Here is a 6190-nt window from a genome sequence, read left to right as displayed (position 1 = left end):
TCGTTTCAACTCACATCAAGGCGGTGACCCGTTCCAGTAGGTTCATGCTCTACAACATTCGCAGAGTACGACCCTGCCTCACACAGGAAGCGGCGCAGGTCCTAATCCAGGCACTTGTCATCTCCCGTCTGGATTACTGCAACTCGTGTTGGCTGGGCTCCCTGCCTGTGCTATTAAACCCCTACAACTCATCCAGAACGCCGCAGCCCGTCTTGGTGTTCAACCTTCCCAAGTTCTCTCACGTCACCCCGCTCCTCCGCTCTCTCCACTGGCTTCCAGTTGAAGCTCGCATCCGCTACAAGACCATGGTGCTTGCCTACGGAGCTGTGAGGGGAACGGCACCTCCGTACCTTCAGGCTCTGATCAGGCCCTACACCCAAACAAGGGCACTGCGTTCATCCACCTCTGGCCTGCTCGCCTCCCTACCTCTGAGGAAGTACAGTTCCCGCTCAGCCCAGTCAAAACTGTTCGCTGCTCTGGCACCCCAATGGTGGAACAAACTCCTCACGACGCCAGGTCAGCGGAGTCAATCACCACCTTCCGGAGACACCTGAAACCCACCTCTTTAAGGAATACCTAGGATAGGATAATATCCTTCTAACCCCCCCCTCCCCCTTAAAAGAGTTAGATGCACTATTGTAAAGTGGTTGTTCACTGGATATCCTAAGGTGAATGCACCAATTGTAAGTCGCTCTGGATAAGAGCGTCTGCTAAATGACTTAAATGTTAATGTACCGGTGCAGAGTCAATGTGGAGGCTATATACAGGGGGTACCGGTACAGAGTCATGTGGAGGCTATATACAGGGGTACCGGTACAGAGTCAATGTGGAGGCTATTTACAGGGGGTACTGGTACGAGTCAATGTGGAGGCTATATACAGGGGTATGGTACAGAGTCAATGTGGAGGCTATATACAGGGGGTACCGGTACAGAGTCAATGTGGAGGCTATATACAGGGGGTACCGGTACAGAGTCAATGTGGAGGCTATATACAGGGGGTACCGGTAAAGAGTCAATGTGGAGGCTATATACAGGGGGTACCGGTGCAGAGTCAATGTGGATTATATACAGGGGGTACCGGTACAGAGTCAATGTGGAGGCTATATACAGGGGGTACCGGTACAGAGTCAATGTGGGAGGCTATATACAGGGGGTACCGTACAGAGTCAATGTGGAGGCTTATACAGGGGTACCGGTACAGAGTCAATGTGGAGGTTATATACAGGGGGTACCGGTAACAGAGTCAATGTGGAGGCTATATACAGGGGTACCGGTACAGAGTCAATGTGGAGGCTATATACAGGGGGTACCGGTACAGAGTCAATGTGGAGGCTATATACAGGGGGTACCGGTGCAGAGTCAATGTGCGGGAGCGCCTTGTTAGTTGAGTTATTTGAAGAAATATGTACATGAAGATAGAGTTATTAAAGTGACTATTCATAGATAGTAAACAGAGAAAAGCAGCAGCGTAAAAGAGTGGGGGGGGGGCGATGCAAATAGTCTGGGTAGCCATTTGATTAGCTGTTCAGGAGTCTTATGGCTTGGGGGTAGAAGCTGTTTAGAAGCCTCTTGGACCTAGACTTGGCGCTCCGGTACCGCTTACCGTACAGTAGCAGAGAGCAGTGGCGGATTTAGGCATAGGCGACATGGGCAGCTGCCCACGGCGGCATCTTCCCGGGGTGGCATGGGGCTCCCGCACAAAAATACATTCAGAATGGTGACATTTGCGCAATCTGTTTTCTATCGCTCATTTGCACATCACATCAATGATATCATGTGACCGTGTGGGACTGTGGGTAAATGATCCTTGTCGTAGTGGGCGCCCTGATTCTAGTTTGTGAGCTTGGCAGGCTACTGCCTGGGAAGGTCTCCCACTCAGAAGTACGAGATGGGGAGGGGGGCGGGGGTAGGTTGACCTCAGGTCTCCCCACTGGAAGCCCGAGGTAGGGGGAGCAGGGGAATCTATCAAATAGCACACCTCTAACTTTGTACAGTACTAATGCAATTAGTAATGTAATTAGTTGTGCAATTCAGTTTGTGTGTTTCTTGTTTGAAGTGCAATAGTGTAATAATCAGGTTCTCTTCTTTATAAGTGTATAATTCTATTTGTGTATTTGTGTGATATAGGATTTGTGTAATTTAGTTTTATTTGTGTGTTTTTTGCAATAGTGTAATAATTTGATAATCTTTCTTATTTGTATTTTTATGCTACAATTTCTTTCTATTTGTCTTTGTTACTTTAAAAAAGTATTTATGAGTCTTATTTTTGTATATATATTTATATTTATATAGTTTTAAATGTTATGATTATTTATTTGTGTTGTTCAAAATGTCTGAATATAAATTACAGTTAGTGCAGAATGGTGCTTTTTTGTTGTTGTTGGGGTGGGGGTCGCCCAGGGAGCCATACAAGCTAGAACCGTACGGCTGAAATGTGGCCATGGGTGTGTTAACTCATTTTAAGGTTGAATGTTACATTAGTTTGTAAGATACCCTTAACTAGGCTATTTATATTTACTCTATTACAAAAGTAATATTGATTTGTGTTTGGTCGACAACGCAACCACATACAGTATAAACTTTTAAATTAGATATATCTACTGCTTGGTTAGTTCCATCTGAGCCACTGGCTTAATCACATTCTTTAACTTTTATTTGTGGTTGAGTTGGAGACGTGAATCCAACATATCATTTGTTAACGTGTCGACAAGTTATTAGGTCATTTATTGAATTTCAAAAGAGATAATGAATTGGGTTTGGTTGTCAACGTTCATAATTGATATGATGAATTCACGTCTCCATCTCAAACAAAATTCATATTAAATAAAGTGTAATTGGATTTAGTTCGATTCTTTAACTTTGATTTTTGGTTGCGATGGAGACGTGAATCCAACATATCAATTGTTAATTTGTAGACAATCTAGAATTAAAGACAGACTAAGTCAGTGGCACCGATGGAACTGTTGTGTTGACAACCAAACACAATTCAATATAACTAAATATCATTATTTGAAATCAACCAGAGCTTGACAACCCTAGGCCTATTGTGTATTTTTAGTTGAATTCTGGGTTGACGACTTTGCAAATGCTATATAGGCCTAAAGCATCATTGATGGTCACATTTAATTTGCTCTGTTAAACCTTCCCTTTGGAATGACTTTGATAGCAACCTAGTAGTTTTTAAGTGGAGATCTCTCAACAATCATTCTCACGATAGCACATTGGTAAGAGTCAGTGACAAATAGCTAAGCAGGGCTTGGTTAAAACCCTGGATGGGAGACAAAAGGGTAGCTGTAGATAGATCAATTCTCCAGTAGGAGGTGCTGCGCAGGCTATTGTTAATTTTCTGATAGTGGGTAAAATGTTGAAGATTTGACATTGTTTTAAAAGGTACAAATTCAGCATATTTCATACAAGGTTTGTATATGTTGAAATGTGGTTACCACGACATACTCCCGTGGTTGAAATTTCGCCCTCAAAACAACAGATTACATTGCTAACTTTTTTCAAATCCAATGTATTTTCCACGTAGATACCACGTCACAATACGTTGACAAATGACATTGAAGCGACGTTGATTCAACCAAGGAAGGGAATATCTCCTGGCAGTTTATCTTGAATTACAAAGTGTGTATGTTTGCGTGTATGTGTGTCAGTGTGTACAGTGTGTGTGTTATCAGGAATTAGGGAAAATGAAACGTCACACACGTCTCTCCTCCCAGAGCATGGGAGGTAAACAAACAGAGGGATGAGGGATGGGGAAGAGGAGGAGAGGATAGGAGGGGGGAAAGGGGGAGGAGAGAAAAAATGTGCAGATTCTCTTTTCACTGACCTGTGTCCAAAAACGTCCATACAGTAGGCACTCTACACATACCCACTTTGACTTCCGTTGTATTTGCCTGTCATTGTTTATTCAGTTCTCCATCTCCTCTACCCAATGTCAACTCTAGATAAGAGCTCTCAGATAGGACAAAATAACTTATACATTGAGGGCAACGTGACAATTAGTGTCAATTCAATCCAATCCAATTAAATGTAATTCAATTAAACTCAAGTCGGGGCTCAGATTGATCTCTGAGTCCATAAAGAAACTAAGAATGATCCAAGACCTCATTAGACGCACCGGTATGTTTCATGTCTTTAACCTGTCCCCTCTTGGGAACGAGATGCAATCTCAGTGAAACTAACCTGGATGAACAACACTTGAATAAAAAGAAATGATTCAATCCAAATGGGAGAGTGTGCGCACACAAACCCATCATCGGATTGAATCGGATGGTTTACCATGTGTTCAATCACGCTTATGTCATCTGTCACACGCCAGTCAAATATGAACTCATTAAATGACACAAACACAGACGAGGTCCATTCATGAGACAGCAGAGAGAGAGAGAGAGCAGGGTTCCCTTCATGAGAAGAGAGAAGAGAGGTCATTCATGAGATAGAGAGAGAGAGAGAGAGAGAGGAGAAGAGAATAGAGAGAGAGAGAGAGAGAGATTGAGAGAAGAGATGAAGAGAGAGAGAGAGAGAGGAAGAGAGAGAGAAAGAGAGGAGAGAGAAGAGAGAGAGAGAGAGAGAGAGAAGAGAGAGAGAGAGAGAGAGGAAGCGAGAGAGAGAGAGAGAAAGAGAGAGAGAGAGAGAGAGGAGAGAAGAGAAGAGAGAGAGAGAGAGAAGAGAGAGAGAAGAGAGAGAGAGAGAAGAGAGAGAGAGCACAGCAGCAAGATTTGTGACCTGTTGCAAAGAAAAAGGCAACAGTGAAGAACAAACCCATTGTAATACAACCCATATTTTATGTTATTTATTTTAACTTGTGTGCTTTAACATTGTTACTTGTTACATACACTGCTATATATATATGACATTTGGAGAGAGAGACCAAACAGTAAAGAACAAGCACCATTGGTACAATACAACCCATATTTCTGTTTATTTTTTTTCCATTTCGTACTTTTAACTATTTGCACATCGTTTATACACTGTACGTATGACTTTCGAACTGTCCCTATTCCCTTTTAAACTTTGTGAGTATAATGTTTTACTGGTTCATTTTTTACTTGTTTCATTTCAATTTTGTTCATTATCTATTTCACTTGCTTTGGCAATGTAAACAATATGTTTCCCATATGCCAATGGAAGCCCTTAAATTGAAAACATTGGAATTGAGAGAGAAAGAGAGAGAGAGAGAGAGAGAGGAGAGAGAGAGAGAGAGGAGAGAGAGAAGAGAGAAGATGAGAGAGAGAGAGGAGAGACAGCGATCGAGAGAGACAGAGAGAGAACAACGTGGCTGGACTGATAGTACAGGCTTTACACCATGACCCTGACACGCAGGTACAGAGGAGACATTCTCATAGATGAGGGCATTCATATTCATGTATTATCTGATGGATTGGAGCTATACAGTCTTCTGTTGTATTACTAAGTCACTGCAATACAATAGAGAGCCCTAGTCAGTTGCTTCCTATTTGTTGTGCTGATGAATGGGGAATGGAGATGGGTGGAAGAATGGTTATGATGCTCATGGGTTGTTCGATTTGTGTGGTTTCTGCTGTGGAAATGCAGTGTGTGTGTGTGTGTGTGTGCGCGCGTGCGTGTGTGTGTGTGTGTGTGTGCGTGCGCGCATGTATGTGTAAATGTGTGTCGCCAAATGTGTGTGTATTACAGCATGTGTGTGTAAGTGTGTTACTATACCTGATGTTGGGCTGCAGTTGTGTGTCTGTGTAGTTGGTATCCAGGCTGCCTCCAGGGAACACAGTCACACCGTCTCGGAATAGCCGGCAGCGGTCCACGAGACAGAGAGAGAGAGATAGACAGAGAGACAGAGAAAGAGAGAGAGAGACAGAGAGCGAGACGAGACGAGACGAGAGAGACAGACAGACAGACAGAGATAAAGAAAAAGTTTTAATATAATGTGTGCCTGTGTGCACTTGCTGGAGCGTCTTGCAGAGTGCATCCTGTAGATGGCTGACTAGCTCCACAGCCCACTAAGGCGCAGGCCACCAACACAAACCGGTAGTCAGAGTAGGGCTGCAGACCTGAAAAACACACACGCACCTGTACGGACGGACGGACGCACGCACACACACACACACACACACACTTACAAACAGATTTACACGCATACACACGTACAAAGACACACACTTACTTGAGAGAAAGAGAGAGGGAGAGAGTGATAGAGAGAAAGAGTGA

The 6190-nt window shown here is 43.5% G+C and overlaps 1 protein-coding gene across 1 annotated transcript in view; it reads right to left on the bottom strand.

Moving 5' to 3' along the window:
* The window catches only part of LOC111962943 (estrogen-related receptor gamma), an 87843-nt gene that overhangs the window by 8918 nt on the left and 72735 nt on the right, over positions 1–6190 (bottom strand). The gene's annotated exons all lie outside the window — the stretch shown is intronic.

This window comes from Salvelinus sp. IW2-2015, linkage group LG4q.2 (assembly GCF_002910315.2).
Source record: "Salvelinus sp. IW2-2015 linkage group LG4q.2, ASM291031v2, whole genome shotgun sequence".
Classification (NCBI taxonomy): domain Eukaryota; kingdom Metazoa; phylum Chordata; class Actinopteri; order Salmoniformes; family Salmonidae; genus Salvelinus; species Salvelinus sp. IW2-2015.
This window is presented reverse-complemented; position numbering and strand designations above follow the sequence as displayed.